General features: G+C 33.5%; 1 long non-coding RNA gene across 1 annotated transcript; it reads left to right on the top strand.

Moving 5' to 3' along the window:
- Window positions 1-9039: 9039 nt before the first annotated feature.
- LOC143244805 (uncharacterized) lies at window positions 9040-22038 on the top strand. The gene is made up of 3 exons (XR_013025328.1): window positions 9040-9441; window positions 19478-19674; window positions 21527-22038. It is a non-coding gene; the product is annotated as an uncharacterized LOC143244805 (long non-coding RNA).
- The last annotated feature ends 682 nt before the right edge of the window (window positions 22039-22720 follow it).

Below are 22720 nucleotides of genomic sequence, written 5' to 3'. Positions count from 1 at the left end.
GCGGTTCGGTGGTTGCGCGCAGAATCCCCTCTGCAGCTTCTGTGTTCACTCCTGAACTGTATGCCATATCTCTTGCCCTGGATCATATTGAAGCTGAGCAGTACTCCAACTGCACTATTTATACTGACTCGCTTAGTTCTATACTGGCCCTGGAATCGCTACACGTTGGCTCACACCCTGTTCTCGCTGATATTCAAAACCGACTGGCCCATTTCTCATTAACTGCTACTTCTATCCAGTTTTTCTGGATACCAGGCCATGTTGGTATTCGCTGGAATGAGCTTCCAGACACGGCAGCTAAATCTATCTGCTCCGGCACTATTACCACTGTGCCTATTCCGTACATGGACTATGGTCTTGTATTCAAGGCTCGTCTCCGTGCCAGCTGGCAGTCTACTTGGAGTGAGCAATGCGACAACAAGCTTTTTCAAATAAAACCCTATATTGGGCTTTGGTCATCTAGCTTCCGTAAGGTTCGGAAGGAGGAAGTTGTTCTAACTATCTTTTCTTTTACCTGGAACTGATGTATCAGTGTGTAGTTTGTGTAACACTCAAATCACTATCAGCCAAATTTTACTTTCTTGCCATCGTTACGATTCTCAACGACGGCAATACTTTAAACATGTTTTTTCCCAGGGTTTATCTGTAACATTGGACAGTGTTATTGGTGACACTATCCGCCTTGATAAAGTTTTTAGTTTTTTAATGGCCATTAATCTTTTTAATCTCATTTAAGAGTTGGATATTTATTCATTACACCTTTTTAATTGTGGTTCCCTTTTCACAGTTTCATTCTCTCTAGTTCAATTTGACATTGAAAAATGGCCAGAACATTAAATAACTCGACACCAGGACTGGAAAGGCCAACTTCAGGTGACTGACGGTGGTTCTTGAACTTACCTGTTAGTCTTCCTGGCGGGTTATGATCATTACCATTTTGCTAGAGTAAGTACTTTACAACTTCGTTTACTCTGCTTTCTCTCTTACCATTGTAAACTAGGTGTCAACATTGGTTTTATGCTTTTTCTGTTTTTCAGTGATGTTTTGTTTTATTTTCATTTCCTTTTCTGTATTTTACTACATTTAATCTATTTTTCCCTTTTTACCGGACGTTTGGCGCAGATAGCCTAGCTGCTTTGTGCCATAAAACACTAAATCAATCAATCAATCCAAATCAAAGACTTGTAACGCTAATTGAGAGTATGCTACGCCACCTAGCGGACATTAGTGCAGCATGTTGGGGTCACACACGTTACTGAGTTACATATTCTGATGTGAATGTAATTGTTGCACGTTCACTGAAAGTTTTAATTGTGGTTTGTTTTTCTTTTTTTCAATATCTTATATAAATTCTTCGTTTTCTGCCATTGCAGCAGTTCGTAACGGAAAGAAGAATGGGTAAATCAGATGTGTACATTACAATTGAGATATTATTTTTAATGTTTTAAACTGTTATATATAATACATATAAAACTTTCTTCAGCTTCAAGTAAGTGTTGAATAACTCTCCAGCTAACTGTCTTATTACCAGATTGTAAGATTGTTGAAAACTGTTATTAGTTTAATGTCTACATAGTTGTTTTTTTTTTAGATTTTCAATCAAGGTGAGTATTTCTTTGCTATTGATTAGGTTTTCATTACAGTAACAGTGGATTAACTTCTGTCTAGAAATTCTATAAGCATGTTTATCAGTTTTCTTGTTAGTTGAAACCTTCATTTTGCTCACAAGTAATTGGATGGCTATTAGAAAGTTCTCTAGCATTGCAGAATATAAGTTATTGTTGTATTTATTTTGTTGATTATTAGAAACTTCTATCAAACTGCTCGTTATTTTACTCATTAACACTTTAACCAACATGTAACCAAAAAACTATAGCTGCAATAACTTTAAATGTAGGAAGTATAGCTTCATAAAAATTTCAAGTTATAACTCTTTTTATACACTTTACAGTTTTTACATGCAATTAGTATAGCCTTTAGAATTTCCTAAACGAATGTAAAAACGATTTTTAAAATTAAATGTCATATTTTATTTGTTATTTTCCAGTTATGTGAAGTTATGGCCCATAAGTGTGGTCCATTTTACTAATATTTTAACGACCGAAAAGTACAAGATAAATCTACTAATTTTCCTTCTAGAATAACTGCAGATTGTTACATAAAATAAGTTATTTATCCTAAGTGGTTCTAGACTTGTAACAATTTAAATTTTGTTTTCATTCAGTTTTATTGTTTTAATATTATTTGAACTGTGTTAGGAAGGATAACAAACCTATAAACACCTGATAAACAAATAACTAAAGTTAGAGTAAAATAAATAAAACACTGAATTATGTGACAAGTGTAATTTACATACACACATTTCATCCCTTGGTTGAGGTGTACTTGTAAAAATAAACTTTGAACCTGTCATCTGAATAAATCAAGAGCTCTATTGAATACGAGTTAGCCTGTTATGTATTTCAATCAATTAAAATATCCTTAATCTGTTTGTTATAAATAATGCTTTAGAAAATGTCACAGAAAATTATGCATATTTTTAAAAGACTGTCTAAGAAGAAGTGTAAGGTCAAGAAAATAACTCTATCATAGTTGACCCTTATTAAAGTTTTTGTTTAAAGTCATATTTATTATTCTTTGTTTACATACTGGCAGTTAGAAATTAATCGAGGAAGAGGTTCTTGCCATCTACAGCATAATTTTCTTCGGGTATGTGATAATTCCTTCTATATGTGAAAGAAAATGTATTTCACCACAGTCTGTAGTTCTAATATTTAACCACTGATAATTTACTACCAACAACTACAGCCAAGTAAGTATCTAATGGTTAAATGATGTACAAAATATCTGAGGAGGTCAAAATCCAACACCCATATAACTGTGGTGAGAACCAAACCCTTCTTATTTTACCAGTTGTCTGTCTCCTAGAGTTTTACATCGATTTGCGTGGCCACAAAACAAGTGATCATGGGAGGGAAAAAGTTATTGTGGGAAGAATGTTGTATTCTATGTTGTGTTGAATGTCTTACGTGGCCTTTTTATTATGTAACGTGTTGATAAATAATAAATTGGTGAAACCACTTGCCACTGATTCGTCCGCCAAGGCATTATAAAGATACTGTATAACATTTTGGTTAAGTTGTGGTCCGAAAAATCTATGGATACTTGTGTGACATTGAAAATCCATCTAGTAAAATTACAGTGTTTATCCTCAAGTTTCTTGTAATACAAAAGGAGGAAAAGATCAAGACAATAAAGCTTTCATCAGTACACGTGTCAAGAAAACAAAAGGCAGTAGAGTGTGAATATCAGATTTGTCATTTTTCTGTTAAGTCTAGAAATATTTTTAAGACCTATATTGATACATTTGTTAAAGAGAAAGTTCTGTTTGGCACTTTTAACGTATAGCTTTTAACGTGCAACTGACCTCTGTAACATTGTTAAGACAAGAAATATCAAGAAAGAGCATTTTGTAAAAAATATTTCTTGAACTTCTAACTGTTATAAATATAGTCAGTGCGAAAAAACAAAAAGAAAGATATTTTTTGTGTAATATTATATTGAAGCTGATAATAATTGAAATCACACTCGTTTATATACGTGAACTTTGTATTGGTAAAGTATTTACCGTTATATGTTTATTTTGATACCTGTTCTTGTTTCTTTATGAAGTGTGGGTATATCTTTGGATGTGTATTGCTCAATCTCAAACTATTCTCCACATTTCTAAAATATTCTTGAGAGTAAGAGTCAACAGCAATTGTTTTATGAAAATGCCAATGTGTTTTCGAACAGTGGATATTCTCATTTGAAACTATTTAAAGTAACGTGCTATGAGACAGAATATATTGTTGGTTGCTACAGTCAATATACTTTGATGCCTGAGAAGTTATAATTCGGAAAAATGTTCATTAATCGGAAAAGTATCAAATTTAACTATGATCGTTTGTAGACTTCAAACATTATTAACAATTCAACTTCAGATAATTAACTTTAAACGTTAGTATTTCGAGGATGGCATTAAATATCTTTTTTTCAAAAAAGTCAACCTGTGAGCGGTGTGAGACCAGCCAAGAAAAGACATCTAGGTAACTTAAATGAGGTATTCAATATCAATTTAGATGGGACATTGAAAGAAGATGTAAAGGGACGCTGAGTAGTTGTCTGAGATGTTACCTTGTTTTGTAAGCAGTGTGTTTTATAGCATCTATGGCTCTTTGCTGTCGTGAACATTGAGGGAAGTATTTTATATGACAAGGTATGGCTGCCAGACTTCATCCAAGATAAACATAAGACACCAGTTTTTTTAGTAAGATTGAAAGTGTAATCATGCTTACTTCCTGAGATGTATAATATATTATTTGTTGCAGTTTTGACTGGATTTTTTTTTTCTTGAACAAATTTGTATTAACAGCATCTGGCGTTTTGCTGTATAAGAGAAACATCCAGATGCAGAACTTGAGGCTGCAGTTTTCTCAGCATGCAGGAAAGCAAAAAGCTTTCGATGGTATAGGTGAATATTGTTTTGAGTAAGCCAAAGACTTTTACCAACTCAGACAATGGGTGAAGATAAATATTTTTAAGATGAATAATGATCAACCAAAAACATGAATCTGTAAAGAAAACAAAAAGTTCCTTATTCCCAAGAGAATCTGTGAGTAAGAAATAAACCTTAATTTGTATTTAAGAAGATGTATAATTCACTATTATACTTCAACAAGAGTGACACTACTTTCTTCAAAACGTCGTAATCCCATGATGAGAAATAGCTGATGTTAACTAGTTGTGTTTATCATAGTTTCAAAACTGCTATATTACAGATAGCTACCATATACAGCTCTTGACAGCACCTTCACAAGAAATTAGGAACAAAAACATATCCTCCTGAACTTTCAGTTGACGTACAATGAAGTCTCATCAGAGGATAAAGTCTAAAAGTGCTACGAAATAAATAAGCGTGACATGTACAGACATCAAAAACGTTTATAAATGATAGAGAAAAGTTAGTATGATCCGTGAATTAATCATCATGAAAAGGAACATCAAAAAGTAAACTTCCATAAACAATATATAATATCTTTGGTACGTATTCTTTTGGCGAAACTAAATTTATAAATTCTAAAAAACAAAATGCAGAGAATTAGCTATTGTTATGAGTAGCACACTCCATGTTTTTAAGATACACAAACCATAACTTTAAATTTATTTGTATTTCAATAATAAACGGCAGGGATCCAATCACACTTGCAAACTACTGTCCAATTGCTTTGACAAACTCTCTGTGTAAGATCTTAGAGAGGATGGTTAATGCTAGTCTTGTTTGTTTCCTTGAATCAAACAACTTCCTCTCACCTACCCAGTGTGCCTTTTGACGAAAGAGTTTCCCTGTGGACTACCTGATGTGACTTGAAACTTCAATCAGGAAAGCCTTACTCAAGCAACATCTTGTTTTGTTTTTTTTTAACTTGAGAAAGTTTATAATACTACATGGAGATATATTTTGCCAAACCTCCATTCATATTGGTTGTGTGGCTATTTGCCTATTTTATCAAAAATTGTTTAATAGACTGGTGATTCCAAGTTTGTGTGGGTTTGACAGTTTTCCATTCTTTTCCACAAGAAATTGAAGTCCCTTAGGTCTTCATTTTGAGTGTCACACTTTTCATTATAAAGATTAATGCCAGTACTTGACAACTTCTCACTACATTTGCAAACAGACTCGATGTTGAAGACTTCCACATCTCGTATTAGTCATCGAGCACAGGGTTATTGAGCAGCAGCTACAGACTGCCCTCAGTCGTTAACTGAAGTGAACCACAGCAAACTGTTTCTTACCTTTTCTCTCTCTAAAACTGTCTGCATGCATTTTTCATACCAAGGGAGTATTAACCCCAATCTCGAGCTCTATTCCGTTAAAGTTGTGCTTCCTATGTTTCTCGAGGCAAAGTTTTTGTGGCTTATATTTGATCATAAGCTGACTTTCATCCCACACATCATGCAGCTACACGTTAGTTGTGCAAGAGCACTGAACATCCTCCATATCTTCTCTTCAACCACTTGGTGAGTGGTTCAATATTCTGAGCTTAAGATCTATCATTCCCTTGTTTGTTCGAAACTGGACCATGGGTCTCTGATATATGCCTCTACCAGAACCTCAGCCTTGAATATTTAGACCTCTTTCACTATCTAGTGTTTCAAATCTGGACGGGGGCTTTTCGCACTTCTGCAGTCCAGAGTTTGCAGCTTTTTTTTACTGTATGCTTCAAAACTTCTATCCTTACCTCAGTATCCCACCTTATGTTGTGTTTTGCTTCCTCAGCAGACCATGCTTTTTCAAAATAGACTGTCTGCCATTGTTTCTTTTGGACTTTGAATCCAGATGCAGTTGGATGAATTGGATCTGCTCTAGGATAACATTGCTGTATCCACTAGTCAGCCCATCCCACCATACGAGTAGGTTATTAACATCTCAAAGTGTGACCTTTCTTTGAGTCATCTGAAGAAGGCTGATACTTCTGATTGGAAATACTGTCTTTATTTGCCGAACACCTGTCGAACCATCCTTCTATTCACATTTATACAGATGATCGGAAGTTAGGTAACTCTGTGGGCTCTGCTGTGGTTTGTTGTAAGTCTTTGGTTGCACAAAGGATCCCTCTACAGTTTCTGTGTTCACTGCCGAACTATACCCAATTTTTCTTCCCCTATATGACATAGAAGCTATGCAGCATTCTAACTGTACTATTTATACTGATACGCTTAGCTCTTTACTAACTTTGGAGTCACTTTACGTTTGTTCTCACCCTGTTCTCTTCAATATTCAAAACCGGCTGGCCCATTTTTATTTATAATTTATTTCTATCTAGTTGTCCTGGATACTAGATCATGTTGATATTGGTAATCACGCTGCATCCTACCATGGCTGTCCTAAATATCAACAAGTGTTAGAACTGAAAAATTTGAAGCTTAGTAAACCAGCACCTTTGTTTAGACCTTCTAACAATTTACCCAGCCTTCCTGCGACCAACACAAATCCTGTCCAGGCGCAGCATGTCAACTACGCAGCAGCTCTGAAACCACAAAGCCCAACTGTCAATAGAACCGGAGCACAACAAACCTCAGTACCTACCACCAGGAATTCCAAAGGTCTCGATAATGCTTTCCACGAGCGGCTTATTACTTTTGTTGCTAATGCTGCTCTCATGGTGACCGAAAACTGATTCCAGTCGCCCTAACAACTATTTTTCTCAAGTGAACCACAGCAAACCGTTGTTTTACTTTTTCTTTCTCTAAAACTGACTGCATGCACTTTTGACACCAATGAAGTATTCACCCCAAGCTCGAGACGTAAAAAACCCGGATCCACACGTCATGCACCACTGGATTGAAAAGAAGGACCAGATAAGTATTATGGTTTTTTTTACATATAAATAATCAAGGTGACCTTTGTTTTAAGAAATATGAACTTTTTGACCTCTGTAATACACTGATATTATCTCCATTAATGAAACCCTATTAAGTAGCAATCATTCTTTTACCCCCCCCCCCGGTTACAAAATTTTCTCTGTCCCCATTCTGCCCCCACTAGAGGCATCGCCCTCCTTTCTAAGCTTAACTTAAATATTAAAATCCTCAAGCCTTCCACTCAGCCCCTTATCGAAACTATTTTAGCTGAAGTAACCCCTTTTAACTTCACCTATCACTCTAGTCCTAGTTTATGTCAGCCCCACACAGCCCCCGACTCTGCTTTTTTACAATACGCCCTTTCTCTCAACAAACACTATAATCTTTGGCGATTTAAATTCTAAGCATAAAAAATTCTTTTGCCGCACTAACAATCACAATGATGAACTTATTATTCGTAATTTTCTACGTTCGAACAATCTTACACGTATCAATAACGATCATCCAAACATGCGTGTGTTAACGGCTTCCGAAATGTCCTTGATCTGGTTAAAGTCACTCTTAACCTTCTGCATCATACTTCTGATTTTAAAGTTAATGATCACATTGGTGGTGATCACCTTCCTGTTTCTTTTCGCCTTTTTGATAATTCTACTCCCTTTTCCCCTCCCACATCTCCTACGCTTAACTTTCCTAACTCCAACTGAGAAGCTTTCAACTCTATTCTATCTAACACTCTCTTCTATGTTTGTCCCATAATCTCTGGTCCCCAAGTCCTATGCTATCTTGTTCTTATATTTACTAAATCTATTACTGATGCTTTCCATTCTGTCACTTACACTCAGGCATCTTCCTGTTTCTTTTCGTCTTTTTGATAATTCTACTCCCTGTTCCCCTCCCACATCTCCTACCCTTAACTTTTCTAATTCCAACTGAGAAGCTTTCAACTCTATTCTATCTAACACTCCCTTCTATGTTCGTCCCCTAATCTCTGGTCCCCAAGTCCTAGACGAGTCTTGTTCTTATATTTACTAAATCTATTACTGATGCTTTCCATTCTGTCACTCCCACTCAGGCCCGCACTCCGCCGTCACACCATTGGACCTCAACCCCTGAAATCCATAGTTATATTACTGAAAGACGTCGCCAACGCAGACTTTTCGTCTCCACACGCAATCAACATCTTAAAACATTAATCAATCAATCAAATAATACCATTAAACGACTAATAAAAGAATAACGAATAGTTAGGTGGAGGAACTTCTGCGCCTCAATAGACAATTCCCGCAACCATCCTAAAGAATTCTGGAATAAATTTAAATTCGTTTGTAAAACATCACTAAACCTTAACTCTCGTAATTCAGTATATAACAACCAAACGCCCTCTACTAACAAAGATAAATTCACCATTTTTGCCAAAGTCCTCCAGAAATTCTTCACTACATCTAACCTTTCCACTTCTGACAGCACTCACCTCCTCAAAATAAATAATTTCATATCCTAACATCACGAACTATTAACTCCTAACTTTAGTTCTGGCCTTCCTATCCATAACTCTTATATCACCAAACTGCTCACGTTAGCTGAACTCAAAATTTCCATTAAACGATTAAAAAGCAATAACGCCCCTGGAGAAGATGGCTAAGATAACCGCGCCATTAAGCATCTACCCTTAAACTTTCTAAATTATCTACTTTCTATTTACAATTACTCCTTTTTGCATGCTATTATCCTAATTATTGGAAAACAGCCACCATAACTGTCATTCCCAAGTCTTCAACTAACTTGTCTCATCCTTCTAACCACAGACCTATTAGCCTTGTCAACACCCTTGACAAATTATTAGAGAAAATCTTTACTAATAGACTTATTTTCTTGGCTGAGACTAATAACCTCCTATGAAATATTCAGAACGCCTATCGGCGAAAACGTCAAACTGCTGATCACCTCATAAGATTTATCAAATTCCTATTCCAAGCCTTTAACCGGATCCAGTTATCCGTGGTCATATTCCTTAGAAGTTTGTTATTGACGAAGGTTAAGATTCTTTTCTTTTTATATGTATATACATGGTTGTTAAGAAATAAATTATGTTATATTAACTGCTATTACAGTAGTTTTAATAGTTGTTGATGTTTTGAATCAGATATTAGTATTTCAAAATTATTATGAAAGAAGCTCATTAAAATATCTAACATCTGCTCATAACCCTATAAAATTAATAAAAATTGAGTGGTAAAACTAGTGTAAAGTCTGTTTTAAGACCTCTTTTACAGTTAAAAGAAGAAAAATATATGTGTGTGTATATAAATAAAATCTAGGCTAAATATTTTCACAAAATATTTTTATAATGTGAAATTATTTTTAAAATTTTCTTTTAATTTGACTGTTTCTCTGATCATAGCTGTCAGTTGATCTTATATTGGTGTTGCAAATCAAATCATATACTATAAATTAGTTTCTTTTTTTGTGTTAGGATGTGCCTTAATATTTCATGTTAAATCTTAAAGAAAGTGTTAACTTTGTCTTTACTGAAGTAATTTTAACATTTTTAATGTTTGTTCTTGGAAGGGTGGGGGGTACATGAAGTTAATGCAGTTGATCTGGTATTGGGGTTTTAAATAATATAATGCAAGATTAGTTTCCTGTTTGTGTTATTTTATTATATGAGGTATTACTGTTATTGTGCATAACGTGGTTGGCTCTGTTCTACATTTTCTATCTTGGAGCCAGGGTTTATGACCTCTTGCTTTTGTAACTTATTTTCTCAACTTGGATGATTTTGTTCAGCATTTCCAACAGTTTGTTTTTACTTGTTATTCAGATGAGGATCAGATGACTGTATCTTCAGACTTCATCATCTTTAACTTGTTACATTTGTCTCAAACATCCTGACATTTTTCTGTTTCCATACACGATATCCAGATCTATGCAGCTTTTTCTCTGTGGTATCTTCATGTTGAATCTTGTTCTCCTCAACAAGCTCTGTCAGTAAAATCACACTTACATTAAATATGACAAAAATGTGTATTGACTGGATAAGATTTTTGAGGATTATATCTGCACTGTATTGTTATGTCAAACCACAGTATTACATTGTTGTCACAGTTTTGAATGGTGAGCAATTTTACTGAAGATTTCCATTTTATGTACTTCTAATTTGTTATACCTTGTTAAAAATGTCTCTTTTATTATTGGACTGTGATTTGCACTCTGTAAGAAAAACATTACTAATGAGAATAAAGTAAGAAACAACAACCTTGTTAAAAAAAACATTTCTATCATGACTGGACTGTGACTTATACTCTGTAAGAAAAACTCCTGAAGTATAAATAAGCAAGGTGGTCTTGTGTTGAGTGAGCAATGAACTTCTTTTATCACCTTCACTTCAAAGCAATTGCTGTGGTGACCCAAAAATTGGTAGATAAAATACACACTTAGTGTGTTTTACACAGTAACTTCCTATTGTTATTTTTCTCACTGCAAATAATTTGTTATAAATCTTCACTTTTGATATATGTAATTAGAATATATTAAACAGTCAAAATTTGTAATTCTGTTTATTTATCTTTACTGCTATCACAGTGTTAAGTTGTATATTCTTCAATGAGTAAATTTTTTGGGGGGGTATAATAGCTCCACAGAATAAAGCACATTTCTCAATAAAATTCCACACTGATCAATATATCAGGAATTTTTTACTCATCTCAAAGTATAGGTTCTTATTTGTTAAGAAATTGTCATCCATTAAGAATGCAATTAACCAACTCTTGTTTCTTTTATGGTTTGTTTTTGTATTTGAAGACTCATTATTACACATTTTAAGTCTCATCATATGGTGCAAGACCATAAAAGGGTAAGAGCTATTAATAGAGAACAGCTTTGGAGATGAATAAAAGCAAAGTTTAGTTATCACTGGATAAAGATTATCAACTAGTTACACGAGGAATAATTTATGCTTCCATGATAATGTGATTTAAATGTAACTTCTGTACCAATGAACAACATAATTTAGTGGAAAGTTTAAAAGACATCGACATAAGTCACAGTCTTAGAAGTTTATTATAGTATTTTTAGATATTGTCTTCATTCCTGTAAATATTTTCACATTAGGCCTCTTTGTATGTGTAGATGTCAAAGCTCATGTTTTTTGACATTTTAGAGAATACCATTCAACATAGTATAGTGTATTTGATGTCAGTTATTAAATATGTGTTTATTTTATACTTTATTACTGATTTAGAAACATTTTGTGGTAGGTGAAAGTAAGTAACAGATGCAATATATATGATAGTATTTACAAAAACTTTAGGTATGCATTTCAAAGGCTGTTTAAATACAATATGGAGATTATACAATGACGAAAAAGAAACCTTATTTTTCACATGAGCTTTGATAGGTTAATCTAAGTCAAATGGGTATAATCAATTTGCAGACTTATCTTTGTAACTGATCTAGTTTTTTGTGCATAATAGACTTTTATGTTTTATTGAAAGCTTGCTATGTTTCGTGCACATATATATGATTTTGAATTTTATTAAGTATTCTTTTTTCAATATCGGGTCAGTCGATTGAACCAGTTCCATGCATGCTGGATTCAGTTGTATTTGATCACAAATTATGACAATTTTTTTAGTGTTTGAGAAGACATTATACAAGCCTTTATATGTTTTAAGTGTACAGCAGTAATAGTAAAATATCAAATTGGTCCAAATGTAACTCATATCTGTAAGTATTGAACATTATTGTTAAGTGTATCATTTTCAAGTAACACAAATAAATAAAAGAAGTTTTAATTTATGTAGAGACAAAATATACATAAATTAATTATAACCAACATTACTGTTAGCAAAAATATTGTTAAGTAAATGTTTGTCCATTTTTACATACAAGTCTCCTTTTTTCTATATATTTTGGAGTGAAAACAACAGGTATCCTGTATTCATATTTATGATTAGCTTTCCTGCTCCATTGTTGTTGTTTTTTTTAACTTGTAGTCAATGTTTTATTCCCCTCGGTGTGGATTCCTGTACTTGGTGAGGGGACCTCCGAGGGAAGGATCTGTTCTTTCAGTTTACCTTCTCTGAGATCCAAACATCTACTCACATGTTTGCCGTGCGTGACAACCCATGAAGGGGAGGAGAGGATCCTGGTGGTTGAGGGGTCCAAACCTAACACACCACCTTAGCTTTGAATTCCTATAGACAGATGCCCTTGGGGTGACCCCTCCTTAGGTCAATTGCATGGCTCCCTTGGGCTTGGGTCAACCAAGTACCAGTGTTGGAAGTTCTCAAAAGGTGTTGTGGGCATTGTGACTGATGCTGATGTTTGGGTATAGTGCTCACGAAACCCTGGTGTTGCTGCAGTGTCCTTGCTTGACATTGTAGTGCATTTCTCATAGGGCTCTATGGTGGGTGGGATCAGAGAGCACCAAAATTTCCTTTTTTCTTATGGATACTCCAAACAAAAATTTAAATAAAATAGTGAAAAAACAGTCAGTAGGTAAACAACCATATCTTGATATTTCTGAGGAGCAATCTTCAACACCTGTACCACCTGTTGTATCTCATTTTCTTATACTACATTCTCTTTCAGAGAAACCTTTAGGGCAAATGTTCCCCTTTTTTTTGTTCAGAAGGGACTGGAGGGACTTGCTGGCTCTCCAAAGTCAGTAAGGAAACTTTGATCTGGTGACATATTGGTGGAAACATCGGAGATTCTCGCTGGTTTCTCCACTCAAGGGGTTTACTGCAGTGAGGTGTATCTCCACTCGCAAAGATGGAGTTACATTGCTGACCAATATCCTCCTTCTGACATTTACATCACCATGTGTACCTGCCACCATCAAGACAGGTTATCTAAATTGCAGGGTATGGCTGTACATTCCAAACCCTCTTAGATATTTACAGTGTCAGAGGTTCGGTCACTCAAAGATGTCATGTTGTAGTTCCCTGACGTGCTCGTTGTGGTGGCAAGGACCAGGATGCATATGAGTGTGAAACAGACCCACATTGTGTCAATTTCAGTGGCTCTCACCCTTCCTACTCATAGCTGTGAACCAGGACTAGAAAGGCCAACTTCAAGTGACTGACAGTGGTTCTTGTACTTACCTGTTAGTCTTCTTGGTGGGTTATTATAATTACCATTATGCTACAGAAACTCCTTTACGACTTCACTTACTGTAGTTTCTCTCTTAACGTTGTAGACTAGATTTAAACATTGACTGAACAAATTCACAAACATGTCTCCCAATGGAACAGCGGTATGTCTGCAGAATCACACTGCTAAATACCAGGTTTCAATACAAATGGTGGGCAGAGCACAGATAGTCTATTGTTTAGCTTTGTGCTTAATTCTAAACAAACAAACACATATTATAAATTAATAAAGGTACATTTCTTTATTTAATATTCCTAAGACATCCACATATTTTTCTGAAGATTTTTTTCACAGCTTTAGAATGACCTAACTTCTTGAAATTGTATGCTAATTCTGTAGTTGAGAGACAATTAAAGGGTTTTGGGCACCTACAGTTTCTTCTCCTTTGGTTTGTTTTTGAATTTTGCACAAAGCTACTTGAGGGTTATCTGCACTCTTTTCCTTTGGCATTTCATATTTTGCAAATGCTGTCATTTTTGCATTTGTATGAGCTTTGAAGAGAAAGAAATATCTTGCTTTAGATAATCAAACATTTTTGAGAGACTAACCTCAATGTCAAGTAAAATTGCTCATTATATTTCAGAGCTAAATATAAAAGTATTCAGTTACAGAGAAATATATTTTAAACACAGCATAAGATGTGATACTGTGATTGTATGTCTATTAAGTAATCATTTTCTCTCTGTAATTTTCATCTTGAGATCTGTGTTTCAAGATGTTAAGTGTGTATGACTATCAGGTGTGTTTATTGAATAGTCAGATATCAGGACTTGCTTGTATTATAATTTATTATTAAGTTCCTGACTAATTACTAGGAAAGAGACCTTTAACTTTTCTGTTCTGTATATTTCCACCCTTGTTTAATTTTTTTCTGTGAATGCCATGGTGTTTTAGTGAGTTACATTTTAAATTTAATTGAACTACTTTCTTATCATGGTATATGAATAAGTTTGTCATAGAAACATAGTTAATAATCCAAATTTTAGTAACACATCAGGTTTCAGTCCTTAATTTTACAAGGCAACATTAGTACGAGAATTGTGACTTTTCTTCTTGACATCCTTCTTCTCTAATGTATTTACAATCCCTCCAAGAAATAGTAAATTTGAAATAAATTGCTTATGATATTAACAGTGTTTAGGCAAAGAATAATTCTTATAGCTTTCAATTTTATTTAGTTACAGTGCTACAAAATAGAAGATCATACCCCACATTCACACTGACCCATCAAATCCTGTTTTTCAGAATTGCCATTAATTTTCTCTGTGTTTAATACTATATTTTTATATTCAATAGGAAGCGAAGGTTTTAATCTATCAAATGAGATAAATTGTTTTCTGTATTGAGAATTGTCTATTTTCACTTGCAGTTCAAACTTTATTCCCATGCAAACACATCAATGAGCTTAGCTGATTATAACCTTTTTAGGTTAGATTACATAAAACAAGAAATAATAAATTTTTATGAGGTATGCTTGCAAGCAACTCATAAACAGTCTTATGTGATTCAGTAGGGTAATTTGATCTTCACATTTACCAAGTAAATTACAAATTTTATGGTGAGAATATCAGTTAAATATGAATCAAAAGGACAATAAAACTATAAGTATAAACAAATATATATTGTTGTGCATTTCAAGCTATTTAGAATAAAGAAATGTTTCATGTTACAATCTGAAGTTATTCTAGAAAGAAAAATGTAATTTTTTATTTGGTAGCCACAAGATCACTCAAATGGGACAACCTCATATAAAGTTACAGTAGAGAAAATGACAGATAAAATATGTTTTACTGATAAAAACATTTAAAATTTTGTTAGGAAATTTTAAGACGTTATGGAAATGAAATTTCAGATTTTTTCATATAAGTGGAAGTACTTTCTAATTTTAACAGAAAAATCATTTTGCACTCCGAGCAGCCAACACTTTGACTCCATATGTTCATGGAGAAATACTTATTGAAAATACTTCATTAAAAATTGTGTATTTTTCTCAAAAAATGGTTCCTGATGACTACTGAAAGTTTTTGATGCTTGGTAGAGATGAACAAAACATACAAGTAATTGAATGGACACAATAAAGATCAATTTGGGGTCACGAACTTAGTTAACCCTTTCACTGCTTGCCTTGGTATAACATACACCAGTTCGTCTACACTTTTCCACGCATTAAATGTTTGTGTTATAACCTTTGATATAGCATATGTATTTTTGCAAAATTTGGTATACTTTTAGTAAAGATTACAGATTGTTTAATGAAATATTTTTACTAGAAATGTGTTTGCGAAAATAGTGTCTGTTTCGTTACTAGTCTGAATGTAAAGGGATTTCATGTTAGGATTAAGAGAACAATTCTTTATCTTCAAAATCTCAAATATTATTTACCTAATCTCTAAAACATCCTAAATACATTTCAAACATTTATTGATGACGAGAAATCCACTTGAAATAAAAATGTATCTCGGAACGGCGGGTATGGGCATTAACACTTTTATTGAAAAGCAGAGAACAACGTTTCAACCTTCCTAAATCATCTTCAGGTCAAATGGAAATTCAAACAAAAGCTTTGAGTCTTCAAAGCCCTTAAAGAAAACGAATGAAAGAAAATAATGGAGAAGGGGCAATTAATAAAACATTTTCTGCAAGCCATGGTTGGTTATCTTGTTTTAAAAAACGCTCTGTGGTTCATAATGTTCGTATTGCAGGTAAAAGTCTAAGTGAAGACGAAGATGCTGCTGAAAATTTTCATATTAACTTTATAGAAATTATTGAAAAAGTTCGGTGCAAAGATAACCAAATTTTTTATGTTGATGAAACTGGATTATCATGGGAAAAATTGCCTTCTAGAACTTTTCTGTCAGAAAATGAAAAAAAAAACTTCAGCCAGTTTACAAAAAGTCAAAAGATTGTTTGACACTTTTGTTAATAGGAAGTGCATCTGGCGATTTTAAATTAAAACCCATGCTTGTAAATCGCATGGAAACCCCCGAACACTGAGTGGCTGTGCAAGGAAGACTCTCCCTGTTGTTTGGCGATCAAATAAAAAGTATGGATTACGAAAACTTTGTTTGATGACTGGTTAAAAAGTTACTTTTGTCCAACAGTTGAACGTTACTGAAAAAAAAAAAAGGATCAATGTGTCATTGCAACGCTTAAAGCTTACTATTTGAAGCGAACTTTTCCTCAAGCAATAAAGGCTACAACTGGAGAAGCTGCAATATCTTTGACTGAATTCTAGAAAAATTACAACATCAGAAATGCTATCGAAAGCATCAACGAAGCGTAGCTCCAAGTTAACAAGAGTAACAAGAGAGCGGCATGGGAGAACGTTTTGCCTGATTGTGCAAGCCATTCCTGTGGCTTTGAGTCCGAAATTAGGGATGTTTCGGAAGACGTCGTCAAAATTGGACACAGTATTGAATTTGAGTCTTTGGAAGTGGATAATGTTCGAGAGTGCATTTACGCACATTCTCAAACTCTCGACAATGACACGCTCCTTAATTTAGACCAAGATTGGGCATATCAGGAAGACGAAGAAAGTCCAGAGTGTAATGAAAGTGCTAGTGAAGAGCAGAAAGAATAATTTCTCTTACAGGAACTTGAGAAAAAAATGTTTCGGACAGTGGAAACTACTACAGACCTAATTATAAATCATGATCCAGACTGAAAACACTGTGAAGAAATGAAGAAAAAGAAAATGGTGTAACTAAGATTTGATAGATTTTCTTTAAACAGTAAATTTTTACACTTTTCATTTTTCAAAATAAATTTTTCATTGTTTTAATTTTTAAAAATAAAGGTTATCAATTAATATCGTTTTAATTTTACCTCATAACTATTTTCTAACTAATGAGGCTTAATTATTTCTACTATGAAGAAATTCCTTATGATACGTATCATTATTTTTCCTATTGAAACTATTCCCCCCATTCAGTGCTGATTCAATCAATGCGGTAGTTTTTCCAACGCATCAACCGCACTGCGCGAAGTGTTCCTGTATATTCCATTCTGTAATTTTGTACCTATCAAGAATAAGACGAATCACGTGACCTGTTAGTTAGAAGCGTATAAATGCAGAGACGAAGTGATATCAATGGACCTGTCAGTTAGTAGATATCCGTCCAATAGTTACTCCGTATAGAAAGTTCTTGTAGACTGCATACATAGCCACCTACGAATTCAAAATGAATTATACGTATGTTCTTGTTATTTATTTAGTGTTATAACTGTATAACGTTTTTATAGTGTGTAGCGATTAAGATACGACATTCAGTTTTCTGAACTTGTAAGAATAACACTGTACAACAGTTCTGCCCAATAAGAAAAGCATGTCACATAATAACACGAATAGCGAATTCTTGTTGGTTATTGGTTCAATGAACAAATTTTTTTTCTTCCTTTCTTTATTTTATGGGTGTGCATAAACCTAAATAATTAGACTACAGAACATTGATGAATGAGGACTTGAGGTATTGCGTGTATGAGTTTGGGAAGTTGTTACCTGGATTATCTCCGGATGTTGTCATTAACATAGTTTAATTAGAACACGCATACCTTTTCTCCTACTAATAGTCACAATTCTGAAATCAACATCACTATCTATGAGATGAACTTCTGTTATGTTTCCCAAATGTTAAATCCAACATACAAGTTCGAATAAACTGTTATTTGTAAAATTTTACAGAAAGCATTACTTGGTACAAAAGGTAACATACAGTAAACATTTACAGTGAAAATATCAAGAAGTTAAAATTGTATTAATCTCAATTTTAGTGATGGTTTTACGTTTAATGATAGTTTATTCAACTTCTTGTTGATTATAAACGTCTGTCACAACTCATGGGTGAATTAACTTATGCATCAAGCTGGCGAAGCGAGATCATATTGCTGTACTTACCGTCAGAAATAAATGTTAAACCTATTATATTTATAATACTATATTCTATATCTAGTCCCATGAAAACTTTCAACAATTAGAATAATGTATAACAATAATATTCAAACCACTTTAATTTCGACATATCTGTTGCATACGACGTTTTTCATTCATCAGTAAAGTGCGTTATTAAAATATATAATATGCCTAATACTAACATATGATAACAAGTAAGTTGCTTATGTCATGATTTGCCATTTTGAGGAAAGACTTTCACTCCATAACATTCGTGGCTGAGTGGCTAGTCTGAGAGAATCGTATACCAAAAACATCGAATTTTAATATTCTTAGCAGAAGAGCACGTATAACTAATTGTGAAACTTTGCGTTAAAAACAGAAACATACATATTGAGGAGCAGTTTAATATATCATTAAAGTTATCAATACATAATTATGTCAAGAGTTTTAAATAAAAATATGGCTGCTATAAAGAAAGAAATGAAACCTTGAGAGTTGAACACTTAGTTTGTAGTGGTTGTAACAAATTTTGTAAATCTGCAAAATATTAAAAGAGACATGAATCAAAGTAAACAAACGATATCTTTGACAATTTTTACCAGCACGTAAATACTTTTGTCGTTAGTATGAGAAAAAAAACATAAAAATAGTAGTGTATTTAATCGATATAGCAAATTCACATGTGTGGGTAATTAAACATCATCTTAAATAACCATTTCAAAGATGTTTTTGTTTGTTTGTTTTTTCGAAAGAGATGATGGAACCGAATTGTAATTTTTTCAACGAATTCTGTCAATTCTTAGTTTACTAGGAAGGTACAAATTATACAGCTATAGCTCATAATATGAAAGAGTTAGACAGACACTTTACCTGAAATTATTTTATTCGCCAAGAAATGAAGCTCAAATTTATCATAAATGATGGAAAAAAAAACACTTATCGTTGTCAAAAGTTTCAGAATTAGAGTAATTGTCAGTTACGAGTTTATACCTATGTGTTTATTATTGTTTTTAAAAATATTAGATTAGAAGAACTACAGAAAGGATATTTCTCTTACCTTTTCAATATAAACTCAAGTGAAGAATATTGAGAACCTATACTGAATGGCCGTTTTCACTCTCCTGACATGATGTTAGTATTCATAAGACAAAGTTCCTGGATTGTTATTTTCAGCAATGAGGGGAAGAAAACATCTTTGACTTTCAAAAATACATGCACAGGTAAGAGAAAAATACTGTCAATGTTGATTCCTATTAATTTTTTTTTGTTCTCTTGAAAATTGTATCGAAATTCGCATTTTTCGTTCTTTATCTTTATATTTAGATACTATCGATCAAATGTAGATATATTTCGATCGTGCTGTCTTCAATCGAGGAAAGAATTACTCACAATCTATGATGTAGTTTCGTCCGCGTACGTGGCCAGTTTTTGTATAGTTGGTTATATTCAGATGGAGGTTTATATCATCAAAATCGATAGTTTTCACACCTAATCATGGATGCTTTACAACCAAGTACTTGTTATATTATGTACAAAAATCCGAGGAAGTAAAATTCCAACTTGCCCTTAACGATGGTGAGAAGCAAATCCTAAATTATTGAGAAGTTGGTTTCTGTATGGAATAAAACATGCTACTACCATGGCTATAGTAAATGTTATGACAATGACACAAAGAACGTAGTTCTAAATAGACCCATCTGGCTATTTATAAACAGCACATGTAAGTGATACAAACAACTTGAAGCTCTAGGATACAAGATCATGACAATGTGAAGCCAGTATTTAAGAAATTAAAGACTAACTATACAGATTTAATTAATTTATTAAGGGACCATACAGTAGTTTCTTGCTTGATGTATAAGATTCCGTTTATGGAGTGAGAGTCAACGGAACAAGAATTTTATACAACATATAGTGGAACAGGAAAACAATTTCAAGATTAAAGAATTGATATAAAATATGACGAATAATCTGGAGGATACACACTTGTTTTTATCTCACACTCTATCTATCTCTTGGAGATTCTCACTTTAAGTTGGTGAAACATAGACATTTATGAATTAAAATACGTCGTGGTAGTGCCTAATTCAATACTATAAATGTTCTAACATATAAATAATATCAGTCAGTTTTAGAAATCGATGAGGATAGAAACTTTGTAACTGACATCGCGAAAAAATGAACTCATTTAGACTTATTTGATACTCTCACAATGTTTATTTACAATAAAAGCTGTAAGTAGTCAATGGGTCTGTGTTTACTCTGGTTGAAATAAAAAAGGAGAACATTTGATTCATTATGATTAGCCCCCACATATTCTCAAAATAAGAAAATTCACCAAGAACTATCTCCACTAACAATCCCTAAATTATCAGTATAAGATTAGAGGAATGGACGCTAGTCATCACCACCCATCATCACCTCTTGAACTACTTATTTACCAATGAATAGTGCGATTGACCATCACTTATAACTCTCTCGCGGCTGAAAGGGCGAGCGTGTTTGATGCGACGGGGATTGAAACCCGCGATCCCCAGATTACAATTCTCAAGAGCCTTAACCAGCTTGTCATGTCGGGTAATTGGTTCTTAAACATTAGTATCAACAGTAGCAGTGTTAAGAACAGGCTACTGGCATTTGGTACTGGTTACTTATTTTCAAGTTACAAGTATAAATTCAGTTGTTAAGACCAGTGTACGAGTAAAGTGTTCACAGTTTGTTACATGTAACCAGGGCAATGTATGGCAGATTTTATTTAGGAATGTGAGTCGCCCCTATACTTTGAAGGAGGCAAATAATAAAGATATGCAATTTTTATATTCAGCATGTAGGATGGAGGAGAAGTTAAAGTCTATCCTAATAGCGTAAAAGCAATAGATAAAGAGAAGAACACAGTGTGGATAATGGAAGCACGATTTCAGGAGGAACTTAAGCTTTTACATGGAAGGGATATATCAGCTGACAATGACTTTCAGGAAGGCAGAAAGAGCACTCTTTGAGTGAAAAGTAATGAAATTATTTATAATAAGCCTATTTTGTTGAATAATAAATTTCAGCCTTTGCTTTATTCAGATGTGGAAATGTTGGATGGAAGGAAAACCAAAGGGTCAAAGAAATATGTGGATGGTAAGGAGGCTATCAGCTATAGGTAATTACTCCAAAGGAGGGACAATAACCAGTGTGGTGAATAGGGATAAAAAAGATTATGCTACCAAAAGTACAGATGAAGGATGTAACTGACAAAGCAAAAAGTTTAATAAAGAAGATTAGCAGAAGTGTCGTGAGATCATAAAATAATTTAAAGAAAAAAATTTATCAGGTATTTTGTCAGGGATACTCTGCAAAACTAATTGTGGGATGAAGTTATAAATAGGTCACTGAGGCTAAATGCTGAGCTAAAATTAGTACGTAAGGATGAACACATTGGCTGGTTGTACTTAAGAAATCAATTTAGTGGAAAATATGAGTTTGAATGAATGGTTTGCATTTCAATAGGATCGGAGCTGGCTTCTTTCCTAAGGCTACTTACTCCGCTTTAAGAGAATATTTAAAAATGGACTAGATAGTAATGAGGACCAGGAAAATTTAAATTGAAAGAAAATAAAAGGAAGAGACATGTTTACTATAGGAAATATAAAACAAATAAAATAGATAACTTTATGCCACTGGTAAGAAGAGAGAATTCTGATGTAATGGGAATAACTGGAACATGGTTGAACGTAAATGTTTTCGATATATATATTTTTTTAAAATAGAGAGTTTTTGGCTATTTAAAGTGAATGGAATATTAAAGAGACAGGAGAAGAGTAGGTTTCTGTGTAAAGTATGGGTTATATCCTGTTCAACCTAAAGATATTAGTTTGGAGATAAAATACATTTGAGTCGTTATTAGTGGATATAAAGGAAAAGGATTTTTAGTGGGAATTTATTGAAACCATCATGGTACTGATGAAATTAGTGAAAATTTTAAAATCAGATTAAGATATCAGCTCTTAATGAAGTCATTATGGGACATATATATTGGGTAATATTAAAGTCAAATTATGAGGAAGAAATGCTTTTGGAAACTGTTAAGCTTTTTAAGCAATTAGTCAAGGAACCTATTAAAACAAAGCTATGTTAAATTTATTCTTAATTTGTAATACAGAAATGATTATGAAAATTGGAGAACATCTGGATACATATGATAAATGCTCTATTAGGTGCAATGTTTTGTTGCAAATAGAGATAAATAACAACGATATTTGGGCCATAATTTAAAATAAA

The sequence above is a fragment of the Tachypleus tridentatus genome, chromosome 2 (genome assembly GCF_004210375.1).
Source record: "Tachypleus tridentatus isolate NWPU-2018 chromosome 2, ASM421037v1, whole genome shotgun sequence".
Classification (NCBI taxonomy): domain Eukaryota; kingdom Metazoa; phylum Arthropoda; class Merostomata; order Xiphosura; family Limulidae; genus Tachypleus; species Tachypleus tridentatus.
Note: the sequence above shows the minus strand (reverse complement) of the source record. Positions and strands in the feature narration are given on the sequence as shown.